At 39.6% G+C, this 13,424-nt stretch overlaps 1 protein-coding gene across 5 annotated transcripts in view; it reads left to right on the top strand.

Moving 5' to 3' along the window:
• Positions 1–13,424, top strand: part of PLCE1 (phospholipase C epsilon 1) — a 444,022-nt gene that overhangs the window by 4,249 nt on the left and 426,349 nt on the right. For all 5 annotated transcript variants that reach the window (XM_063727669.1, XM_054522660.2, XM_054522668.2 and 2 more), the window contains exon 2: positions 2,137–2,269. The gene's annotated coding sequence lies outside the window, so the exon portion shown is untranslated. The remainder of the gene's footprint in view (positions 1–2,136; positions 2,270–13,424) is intronic.

Genomic DNA, 13,424 nt, shown 5'->3' on the forward strand with positions numbered 1-13,424 from the left:
GGGCCATGGGTGCTGGCTATAGAAATTCTGTAGACAGACTGGGTCCTGTCCCTCCTGATGCCCAGTTGTCCAGGTCTTCCATCAAATCTGTGAGATCCTCACTATCTTTCCAATTAATTCCCTACTTGTGATTAAGTTAGAATTTGTTTCTGGGCCAGGTGCAGTGGCTCACGCCTATAATCCTAGCACTTTGGGAGGCGAAGGCGGGCTGATTGCCTGAGCTTAGGAGACCAGCCTGGGCAACATAGCAAAACCCCGTCTCTACTAAAAATACAAAAAATTAGCCGGGCATGGTGGTCATACCTTGTAGTCCCAGCTATTCGAGAAGCTGAGGCAGGAGACTCGCTTGAACTCAGGAGGCAGCGGTTGCAGCGAGCCGAGATGTCACCACTGCATTCCAGCCTGGGTAACAGAGCCAGACTCTGCCTCAAAAAAAAAGAAAAAAAGTGTTTCTCTTACTTGTACCCAAATGTAATTATTAATTATTAACCTTAATTAATACCCAATATTTGCCACCTATATGCTAACAAGCAGATTTCCCATCTCTTCGTGACTTGACCCTTGGGGATATGATGGGATATCTGGCCAACCTTTTTCAGATGACATCTCTCTATCTTATTAAGATCTTTAATCTTCTAAGTGCATGAGAAAAGCAAGAAACAGTACAAAGCAGATGTTTAAGGCCAAAGAAGTCATAAAGACAACATGCCATCCTCCGCAGGGATGTCAGGTGGACAATGGGGTCATATCCAGGAGTGATCTCTGAAGAAAGATCCCATACATCAATTTGTCAACCTATTTCACAGACAAAAATCAGGATTCTAAAATAATACTGTCCAGTAGAATTACACTGCAGGCTACACATGTAATTTTTAGTTTTCTGGAAGCCATATAAAATAATGTAAAAAGACAAGTGAAATTAATTTTAATAATACATTTTATTTAACCCAATACATCCAAAATATAACTGTTTCAACATGTTATCAATATAAAAAATTATTAGTGAGATACATTCTTTCCATCATACCAAGCCTCAAAATCTAATGTGTGTTTTATAGTTACTGCACATCTCAAGTGAGACCAGCCACATTTCAGGTGCTCAGTGGGTACATGGGGCTAGTGAAATGACCTAATAGTCCCATAGACAGTTGTTTTTGGATAAACGTAGAAATTGGCCCTTCTAGTCTTAAAGCTTGAAACTTAGAGCTGTAAGTTGTTTCGGATGGTTGTACATCCCCATCTCCTCCATCATGACATTGGTTCTTTTGAGAGTTATTTTCCCCTTGTCTCTGTAGGTGATTCAGGTCAGCCCTGACCTGGCTCCAGGCTTTGGTTCCTCCTCCTCCCAAGAGCAACTACAGGTGGAATTTGTGGCACCCATCTCCACTAGCTAGTGAAACCGACTAACAGTCCCATAGACAGTTGTTTTTGGATAAACATAGAAATTGGCCCTTGTTTGTATCTGAGTTCCTTCCTCAGGAAAGGATCCCCAGGCCTCTCACTAAGTATCAAAGAACTGAAACCATGTCATTGCATCCACACAATGAAACGCCAGGCCGCTCATTCATCATGATTGTTTCCTTACGCCTCTTGAGTTCCTGTTTTCTCAGACATAGTAACATGTCTTCCCTACTATATAAACCCCTAATTTTAATCAGTAAGAGAGATGAATTTGAGACTGAACCCCCATCTCCTTGGGTGCAGCCCCCAATTAAAGCCTTCTTCCTTGGCAATACTCATTGTCTCAGTCATTGCCTTTCCGTGCAGCAAGCAGCAGGACCTAGACTGAACCCCTGGTGTCTCAGTGACACTAGTAGTTAGCCTGTTTGACAGCATAGTTCTAGAAAGTGCTAGGAAGAAAGGAGGGTTATAACAGCAGGCACGATTTCTTGAGCCCTGCCATGTGCCAGCACACGTCAAAGCTCCTTACATATTTCTCTCATTTCATTCCTGGAAAAGCCTTTTGAGATTCTTATTTTCTCTATGTTACAAATGAGAAAGATGACTTAGCGAGTTTAAGAAACTTGTGTGAAGTCACATTACTAAAAAAGGACAGAGGACAAAGCACACAACACACACAGTCTGTCTGACCCAAAGCAAACACTTTCTAATTGATCTCATGCTTTTCATTTACAGATATGAGGACATGAATTGCCTTGGACTTTTACCCTAAAGGTTGTGGATCAGGAAATGTCCTAAACAAAGCACAGGGGAATGGCACTAATCTCACCAGTAAGGTGTGTAGCCAAACCAGCTGTTCCCTGTTAAGGTAAGAGGCATCTAACATGAATTAGAGAAACAGAAACAGGTGCTAATACATTTCTCCAGCCAAAAAATTCTGAGAAGCAATGGTGAGGTGATGAGCAAGGAGAAAACACAAGTAAAGCTCCACTAACCAGAAAGAGATAAGTGGGTTTGAACATTAACAAAGGGCAGAATTGGTGATAAAAAGTATTCAAAAACTTGGAAGATAAACATGCAATTTCAGTAAAGCCAGTGGAGGTGGGTGCCACAGATCCACTTGTAAGGTTGCCCTTGGAGGAGGAGGAACTGGAACCTAGAGCCAAGATCAGGGCTTACCTGGATCACCTATGGAGATAAGGGGAAGCGAGCCCTCGGAAGAAACAAAGTCACAATGGAGGAGATGAGGATGTACCACCATCCGAAGTGTGTGTTTGAGAACATCCCTCTTCAGCAGGCTTCGCACAGGTTACCAGGATAGACACAGGTGCATATAGATGCTCAGCCAAGACTAACTTAAAAAGCCAGAGCCCATAAAACAGTCCTCAGTGAAATAAGAACACCATGCTAAATCTAGTAAGTGTTTACATTTTGCCTTTTATGTATTAGTGTTTACCCTTTATGAAATTATGGTAATAGTGGATAGTCATTGTTTGGGTGGCTCTGTGTGTGTGTGTGTGTGTGTGTGTGTTTAAAGTCTTCACTTGGCAAATATAAAAGTCAACAACTTTATATTGGTCCTCCAGTTTTACTATTAAAACAAATTGATGGTATATAAATTTTTAAAAAACACTGCTTGCTTAAGAACCCATTTGTTTCTCTCTGATATTATTTCAACTATTCACTCAACCCTAGCTCCATCCTCTGTGTATAAATATGCTCAAATTTCTTCAGATCAAAGCAAATCAAAGAAAACCTCCCTTAAAACTCTCCTCCCTTCCTCTCTAGGTTCACCCAAGCACTTGTTTCTTCTTTATCAACCATTCTTTCCTCAACCCACCAGCTGTTGTTTTTTTCCCCCATTTTCCACATTGGCAGTTGAATATTAAACTGTGCAATCGTTTTTCCACCCAAGTAAAGATGAATTAAAATTTGTTACTCAATCTCAATGTTTTCCCTTCTGGTTGAATCACTGTTAAAATGGTCTTGCTTTCTTCCTATTTAATCCCTGTGGGAGGGCACAGTATTTCAGCTACATTATGTGTTAAATTGGACTTTGTCAGCTACCTCAGGAATGTAGCCAAGTTTATATGCTTATATATAAGAGAAAAGCTATGTTCCAAACTGGCTTTCAAATAAACGTTGCTGTTAACTTTTTATTTTGACATAATTTGACATAATTAATTTGACATAATTTCAGAATTACAGAATTACAGAAACACTACAAGAATTGTACAAAGAATTCCCATTACCCAGATTCCCCTAGAGTTAATATTTGAGAGTAAGTTGAAAACATGAAGCCATTTACCCCTGTGTATAGTCGGGGGTCACAGTTCTCCATATATATATATATATATATATATATATATATATATATATACACACAAATGAATGAAAGAAGAATGTACAGGGAGGAGGAGAAGAAGGAAAGCAGACATATGTTTTATGAAATTGGCTTATGGGATTGTGTGGGTTGGCAGGTCAGAAATCCATAGGGCAGCCTAGCAGGCTGGAAATTAAGGTAAAAGTCAATATTGCAATCTTGAGTCTGAAATCCATAGAGCAGCAGGCTGGAAATTCAAGCAGGGTTTCTATGTTGCAATTTTGAGGAGAATTCCTTCTTCTGGAAACCTCAGTCTTTGTTCTTAAAGTCTTCCATTGATTGGATGAAGCCCACTAACATTACGGAGGGCAATCTGCTTTACTCAAAGTCTACTGAGTTAAATGTTAATCACATCTAAAAAATACCTTTCCAGCAACATCTATTTTGGTGTTTGACCAAACAACTGGGTGCCATAGCCTAGCCACATTAACACATAAAATTGACCATCGCACTTCTACAGTCCTGCAGTGTATATTTCCTTTAAAAGGACATTCTCTCAATAAGCACAGTAAAATGTGCAAAATCAGAACATTAACATCAATACAGTGCTATCATCTATTATGCCAACCTTATTCATATTTTCACAATAACGTAATGGATAGCCAAAAAAAACTCTGGAGAAAGTCAACAAGAAAAATGTTTAAAATCCAGAAACTGAGAAATTAATGGAAATTAATTGTAATTACCTTCAATTAATTGTAATCGAAAGTAACTTTAATTAAGAATTGTTAACTTTTTTTTAAAGCCCCTGATCAAAGAAATTAAAAGTTGGCAATTTTCTGATGGACTCACCCATTTTTTTGAAATTTGGTCTTCCAAATCCCAAAGTCTGGTACCTGGCTGGAGATTCCATTCTTTTTCATCTGCTCTGGGAACTTGTTTTTCTGAGTTCTCAAACTCTTCATTTCTACTGACCCCTCTTCTGCTTATAAATATGTTCAGATCTCTTCTATATTCACACCAAACAAAATCAAACAAACATTTCTCTCGCTCCAGCATTTCTCTTGGGTTGGCATCCTCGTTCTTCCCATCCAACGCAGATTTCTAGAGACCCACATCTGCCTCATTATCCTCCCCACACATTGACCTCTTGATTGTAGTAGACACCATTGTTTCCTTACCCAAATTCATCCTCCTCCCTTTTTTCTTGCTTGAATCTCCCCAGTTTTAAGTTCTCATGCCACGTGCTAATGAAAGTGCTCCCAACCCAAACCCAGCGGAGGGGCTAAGGTAGGGGTGAATTTCAATTAATCTCTAAACCAAACATTCCAATCCTCTTGCCAGTGATTGGCTTAGAAAGGGGCAAAGTAACCAGTTCTGACCAATGATACGTGAGAGGCAGTCTGTAGGCAACACCTCTGGGAAAGAGTTGCTTGTTCTTACAATGAGGCTTCTGAAGAGTGTTTTCTGTTTGTGTAAGGAGGTGATGCGAGAGCCGCTTCAGCCTCTTGCCGCCATGAGGACATCTAGCCAAACGCATCTTGATTGATAAAACTTATTGGCACCAGCAGACGTAGTTAACATTTTGCAAGCTAGCAACCAATTACTGGATAATTATATAGTTGTTTCTCTCCGAGAATTCAAGGTGATTAAAAATCGATTCTTTAAAAAGCTTTATTTTTCAATTTTAGAAAATATAATTTACTAATATTATAAAAGCATTATTTCTTATTCCTTCCTGCTTTTCTTTTTAGCAAATGCACAGTATTTATGTTGTGTTAAATGTCCTGTTGATGGATACCTTGAGAATTTAACAACTGAATACTGCATTATATGTAAAATAAAATCCTAAACCTGACCAATGACTTCTTTAATAGAAAAATCCGGTGACCTCATCTTTTTGTTATTGTATCTGCCACATGGCATACAAATTAACTTTTAAATAATAATTCATTCGGGACCTGAAATGTCTTGGAATCCATCGGTTCATGGCAATGCTGTGTTAAGCAGGGCTTGCAGCCATTCAATTCAATATGAGTTACTTTAATGCAATATCTTTCTAAGGTTCTGTGCACTTTCTTAAGTATGGTCTTTTCAAAAGGCTGCCTGGCAGCTTGGTCTGTGATTTTTCAGCAGAGATAGCGGTAGTATTTTAAACAGAACAGCTTTTAAGATTCAGAAATCATTAGCAGGAAAGTGACTTTAATGAAGTGGTTTAGTAGTTCTTATTATCAAAGAATGTTGATTTGGACATCTGCCTGGACCACACTTAGGGAAAAAAGAACTGTCAAAATACCAGGCTAGGTGCTTATGATTCCCTTGGCTTAGAGCTCAGTTTTACCAGTAGATGTCACTAGAGTCAGACATTATTTTAAAGCATCAAAAAGAAAAAGTTAACCTCACCGGAGTTTAAAGGATCTGAGGGGGAAAAAAGCAAACAAGTTCTTCTATAGCTAAACATGTGCTCTTCTTTTTTAAAAAGCACAGTAGGCATTGAATAAATGTTTACTAAGTGAACCGACAAACAATCAATGCATATGGAATAGTCTGCCCTGAAATCTTTGTGATTGAGTTATGCTCTGATAGGAATCAGAGGAAGAGCTTTAGAGTCTGCAGAACAAAAATGATCTCCAAGATGCAAGCAGGCAGGTACAGAAGTAAGCAACTCTGTCCAGAGTCCATTCGTGAGAAGGGACGTGGGGATTCAAGCAACTCAACTGTGCAGACTGTTGCGCACCACCCTACGCCAGGCACTGAGCTAGGGACTACTAGAATCAGAGAGGGAGTCGCAGTACATAGAGCCGATGGCGAAGTAAAGCAGAGGTCATGTGTTCTGTCCTCCATCCTGGAGTGGGGGAGGGGCAGGTTTTCCTGGCTTCAGAGGTAGATCCAAGTTCTAAAACCAGGGTGAAGGAGCTGAGAAACAATTCCCATCAGCTCTCCTTCAACACCCTCTTTCCTTTTTTTAAACTGAGGTTTGCCTGCATAAGGCAGAAAGAGATTAGGAAAACCGTTTGCAAACCTGGCAAATTATTCAGAGGTTTGATACATTGATGATATATGACAACATGTATTATAGCTATTTTGAGCGCTTATTAACTGGCACATTCTGCACCAACTCCATTCTCTGATTTAATCCTCCTAAGAGCTCTAAGAGCCAGGAATTTCTATTATCCTCATTTTTTGAGATGAAGTATCTGAAGAATGAGGGGGAGTGGGGTTGAGAGGTTAATTTGTCCAGGATCACCCAGTTAATGAGTGGTAGGACCAGGTTCTAACTTAGGCTTGTATGGGGCACTCTGCTGTGTTCCTTCCTTAGTTCATTATTCCAAGGAAACTGACTCTAGTCAGGGTCTGACTACCAGCAAAATCTAGGATCCATGTTGTTTAAGTTGATTTTGACCCAGTCATTCCTTTTTAAACTCTTAGTGAACCATTCTTATGAACAGGGCACTCCGTTTTGGACTAGGAGAAGGGGAGTATAAAGGAAAGACAGCAGGCTGTCCTAAAAGAATTTATGATTGAGTGGGAGTAGACATGGGGGCATTTGGAGATGGGAGGAGCTTGGACAAGGAAGGTCACCCAGCATCTGCCTTCTCCATACGGCTTAGGAGGGTTTAGGGAAAGTGGAAAAGATTTGGAACAGCTGCTGTAAGGAATGTGCTAGGTTAAATAATGTGTCTGGAGAAGTGAGGGATATTTCAAGATCCTTCTTTCCACACCTCAGAATTAATGGAGCTTATTTTCTCAGATTTTCCAAAATAAAGTTCACCTCTGGCTAGAGCTCAAGCTTGAAGAATTTCAGTACAGAATTTAATCTTGTCTCTTGAAAAATTCTCAGCACTTAATTTTTTTAATCATGAAAACAGATAAATGATAACACTGCGCTGAGAAGGAGGCTAAAACACTTGCTTGACTTGCAGTGTTGATTATCTATCCAATTGGATTTTTCTTAGTGTCAACTTTATTTCTGAAATAAGAAAACAACCAAATGAGAAACATTTTTAAAACCACAAGTTGAAATCCTAAGACAAACCTAACATTAGGGATGTCTGAATTTGTTAGTATCTTTGAGGCACATGGGTTACATTGCCCTAACCCTCGCATTTTGAACAATGTCATCTGCCCACTTCGTGTTTTTTCATAAATGTGTAAGTGTTTTCTGGTTGTTTTCATTTCTGCCTCCATTCCACTTTAAATATTTTGTTTAATTATCACATTACATTTTATGTTTAGAAATCCTCTCTTAAAGACATTCCATCTTGCCTGTAGCGAGGGAGGTAAATTTGGTTGAGTGTTAATTACTAATGGAATTTCTCCAGACTCAAATCTTTCCCCATACACTTTGCCACAGAACAGGTAAAAAATGTTGCTCTGGAGAAATTATAGCATAAATATCTCTAAATCAAGGGCTTAGTAACAAAGTCCACAACTAGTATAATATTTTTTCAGAGTGGCTGTCAAAAAGTGTACAAATTCATTAGTAAAGCCCTACACAAGGAGGAAAACGCCCCCAAACAGGAAAAATAAATGGCTAATAAATATATGAAAAAATCAACTTTACTGTAAATAAAGAAAGATAAATTAATGGAGCAGTGAGTTCTTTTCACTTTAAGTCAGAGTTTGGGGTTTGTTTTTATAAAAATAACACTTGATATTGGCAAGAGGGTTCAAATTGCCAGACAGCATTGTGGTTGGGAATGTTAAGTTGGTAAAAACTTTTTGAAAAATCTGCAATACATATCATACCCTGTGGCCCAGTAACTTTATTTCTAGAAGATTTTTCCTAAGGAAAAAACCCCTGAAATACAGAAACAAATATTTACATAAAGACATTCCCTTTTATAATTTATAATAATAAAAATATAAATAACTATTCCATTTGAGTATATTAGGTTTAAAAAAGCTACCTTCATGGATTAGAATATTATGCATCTTTTCACAAGTATCTTTATAAAGACAGAAGTAAAGGGAAATCCAAAGGAACAGAAATCGTTCTATCATAAAGACATGCACACATATGTTCATTGCAGCACTATTCACAGCAAAGACATGGAATCAGCCTAAATGCCCATCAGTAGTGGACTGTGTCAGGAAAATGTGCTACATATACACCATGGAATACTATACAGCTATAAAAAAACAAGATCATGTCCTTTGCAGGAACATGAATGGAGCTTGAGCTCGTTATCCTTAGCAAACTAACACAGGAAGAGAAAACCAAATACCACGTGTTCTCACTTATAAGTGGGAGCTAAATGTTGAGAACACATGGACACATAGAGGAGGAACAATGGACACTGGAGCCTTCCAGAGGGTAGAGGGTAGGAGAAGGGAAAGAATCAGGAAAAATAACTAATGGGTACTAGGCTTAACACCTGTGTGATGAAATAATCTGTACAACAAACTCCCAAGACACAGGTTTACCTATATAACAAATCTGCACATGTACCCCTGAACTTAAAAGTTTTTTTGTTGTTGTTTTTGTTTTGTTTTGTTTTGTGATGGAGTTTCACTCTTGTCACCCAGGCCGGAGTGCAGTGGCACCATCTCAGCTCACTGCAACCTCTGCCTCCCAGGTTCAAGCAATTCTCCTGCCTCATTCTCCCAAGTAGCTGGGATTACAAGTGCCCACCATGATGTCCAGCTAATTTTTTTGTGTTTTTGGTAGAGATGGGGTTTCACCATGTTGGCCAAGCTGGTCTTGAACTCATGACCTCAGGTGATCCGCCCACCTCAGCCTCCCAAAGGGCTGGGATTACAGGTGGGAGCCACCACACCCGGCCCCCAATAAAAGTTCTTTTTACAAAGCTTACCAAAAGGAGCCACAATAAAAGAAGTAAAGGGAAATCATCATGATATGATATTAAGTGGAAAAAGCAGGAGAATAAATATATAAATAGTATAAAGTATATATCTACATATATATACATACATGTCCTCACCTGTAAGATGACTAAATGATCTCTGAGGTCCCAAGTATGATTTTATAAAGTGAAGAGAGAAGTTAGATATCTTATCAGTGTATTGTCATCACATGTTATCAACATCTGGAATCTATAAAATGATGCCAGTGACACTTGGCACTAGTATGAGGTCAGATTCCCTAGGAGAGCCCCAGACAGAGGTTGAGGTGTGTGTGATTTACTGGGCATATGGTTTTCAGGAAAAGCTCATGAGGAAAACAGACCAGGAGGGGGAAAGAGGCAAGTAAGGATGTACTTTATTTATTTATGTATGTATTGAGATGGGGTCTCACTGTGTCACCCAGCTGGAGTGCAGTAGCACAATCTCAGCTCACTGCAACCTCTGCCTTCAGGGGTCAAGCGATCCTCCCACCTCAGCCTCTCCAGTAGCTGCCACCACACCCGGCTACTTTTTAAATTTTTTGTAGAGATGGGGTTTTGGGCTGTTGCCCAGGTCAGTCTCGAATTCCTGAGCTCAGGTGATCCACCCTAATGGGCCTCCCAAAGTGCTGAGATTACAGGCTTGAGCCACTGCACCTAGCAGAGGATGTGCTTTCAGGAGCATAAATCACACCACTGCAGTAGGTGGTTCTCATACCCAGAGCAATTCTTGGGGATGGGGAATCTGTGAGCCATTAACAGCCAGGTTCAGTGGCCTTAATTTCTAAATTTTGTTCTTCTGGGTAAAATAAGATGCTTGAATTAAATCAATGAAGGATCCTTCACGTGGGCCTGGGAACCTCCAGGAATTGTATTTTAAAATTCAGCTTTCCGTGCAGGTTTCTGGGATTAAGGTGCATAACTTTTGTCAGATTCTTTGAGGACAGGGTGACTTCAAGCTTCCTTCCACCCCAGCACTCTGAATAAGAGGGTGAGAAGAGACTTAGGTCAGAGGAGGAAGCTAAGCACTGAATTCTTAGTTCTAGTTTTAGAAATATAGTCGACCAGAACAAGGATTCTTTGGTCTCACCTTATCCCAACCTCCATTCAAATTTAGGAAAATTAAAGGCAGTCTCCCAGAACCCATTCAGACCCACTCGCTTCACAGCCACATCTTTTCAGCTCCGCCACCTCCCAGTGAGGGGGGCTGTTATCCTCGTTTTACAGAGGGGAAACTGAGGTGCCAGTGATGTGACTCATTCAGAATCCCACAGCACCCCCTTGTGGTGTGGAGCTATGGTCAAGACTTGCTATGGAAACCAGTGGCTTGGGTTTCTTGATTTTTTTTCTTTTTTTGAGACAGGTTCTCACTCTGTCACCCAGGCTGGAGTGGAGGGGCTTGATCTCAGCTCACTGCAGTGTCGACTTCCCAAGCTCACGTGATCCTCCCACCTCAGCTTCCGGAGTAGCTAGGACCACAGGCGCATGACACCAGCCCAGCTAATTTTTGTATTTTTTGTAGAGATAGGGTCTCACCATGTTGGCCAGGTTGGTCTCGATCTCCTGGGCTCAAGCGATCTGTCTGCCTCAGCTTCCCAAAGTATTGGGATTACAGGCATGAGCCACTGTGCCTGGAGAAATATTTGTATTTTCAAAAATACTGTTTTTATCTTTCAAAGGTGATAGTTTAAAAATTCAACAAGCGAGAAAGTAAAGAAAAGGGAATCCTTCTATACTGTTGGTGGAAACGTAAATTGGTGTAGCCACAGTGGAAAACAGTTTGGAAGTTTCTTGAAAAATTAAAAATATAATATGATTAAAAAATCCGACTTCTGGGCATATATCCAAAGGAATCAAAATCAGTATACCAAAGAGATATCTTCACTCTTGTGTTCACTGCAGCATTATTCACAATAGCCAAGACATGGAAGCAACCGAAATTTCCAAAGGACAAATGGATAAAGAAAATGCGGTATATATACATACAATGGAATATTATTTAGCCTTAAAAGAGAAAGAATCTTGCCATTTGCAACAACATGAATGAACCTGGAGCACATTATGCTAAGTGAAATAAGCCTAACACAGAAGGACAAATGCTACCACTTATATGAGGTATCAGATATAGTCAAACTTGTAGAATCAGAAAGTAGAATGGTGGTTGCCAGGCCATATGGCAAAGGAAGATGGGGAACTATTGGTCAAAGGGCACAAAAAATTTCAGTTATGCAACATGAATAGGTCCTAGACATCTGTACAACATAGTGCCTAGAGTTAATAATATTGCATTTTATACTTAAAAATTTGCTAAGATGGTAGATCAATGTCAAGTGTTCTTAACACAAATTATAATGAGGGTGGGAGGAAACTTTTTGAGGTAATTGATATGTTTATGGCATAGATTGTGGAAATGGTTTCATGGATGTATACTTATCTCCAAACTCATCAGGCTGTATGCATTAAATATGTACAGATTTAAAATAAATAAGTAAAGTTGCAGCAACAGTCAGAGAAGACTATATTTTCCAAAGACTGCAATCACATTGCTCTCAGATCATATTTTCAAAGCAAGAATCTGTATAGGACATTGACATCTGGAGTTCTGATGCATTTCTTGTACCTTAAATCAGGGATTACATCATTAATAAACTCCCATATAGTTAAAAAATTAGCAACACAGAAATGTAAAATATAAACGGAAGGCACGATTCCCCTGACGTTTAAGTAGTGTGGTGGATTCTTCTTTTATTTTTCTCCTCTTTTTTTTTTCCATTTTTTTAGAGACGAGCTCTCCTTCTGTAGCCCAGAGTGGACTGCAGTAGTATGATCTTACTGCAGCGTCGAACTCCTGGGCTCAAGCGATCCTCCTGCCTCAGCATCCTAAGTACCTGGGACTACACGTGCACACCACCATGCCTAGCTGGACTCTTTTTTCAATAGATACAAATAAATTTGTTTGTTTAATTGATTGATTAATTTTTACAAAATGGAATCATACGGAACATTCTGTCCTGAAACTTCTGTCCCACTAGACAGTATATCACGAAAATTTTTCATGTCAGAAGATAAAGACGTACCTCACTCATTTGAAAACAATAGTAAAAACAACATGTACATATATTACAGACCACCAATATGTTAATTTAAACGGCCAGATTAAATCATCTTGGTAAACAATGTAGAGTGAAACTTCTGCCATCTTAGAGCAATTATTCGAACTTCCTGTAAACTGATTATGAAGGTTGTAGTTCTGCACTATTCAAAAAATTCAGGAACTTTTCAGGACCACTCACAAGAAATTGTTAAAATAAGCATGCTCTCACAGCCCCGGGGGCTGCCCTCCAGGAAATGTTGGATAATGTTCAGGTCCATCTGCTTTGTGCAGGTGTTCATGACATCGTAATGACAAACTGTACAATAGCAAGAGAACATATAAGCTGCCTTACCATAATTATATTATATTATATATAGTTTTAGCTCTTATAATTTTGGTGTCCTGCCTATCTGACCCCTTATACTTATGAGAGAGTTTTTATAAAGTTTAAGTGCTTATGGTTTACCTTTTATTTTTACTTTTTTTTTTTTTTTTGAGACAGAGTCTCGCTCTGTCACCCAGGCTGGAGTGCAGTGGCACAATCTCGGCTCACTGCAAGCTCCGCCTCCCAGGTTCATGCCATTCTCCTGCCTCAGCCTCCCGAGTAGCTGGGACTACAGGTGCCCGCCACCACGCCTGGCTAATTTTTTGTATTTTTAGTAGAGACGGGGTGTCACTGTGTTAGCCAGGATGGTCTTGATCTCCTGACCTTGTGATCTGCCCACCTCGGCCTCCCAAAGTGCTGGGATTACAGGCGTGA

The sequence above is a fragment of the Pongo abelii genome, chromosome 8 (genome assembly GCF_028885655.2).
Source record: "Pongo abelii isolate AG06213 chromosome 8, NHGRI_mPonAbe1-v2.0_pri, whole genome shotgun sequence".
In the NCBI taxonomy this organism is placed as follows: Eukaryota; Metazoa; Chordata; class Mammalia; order Primates; family Hominidae; genus Pongo; species Pongo abelii.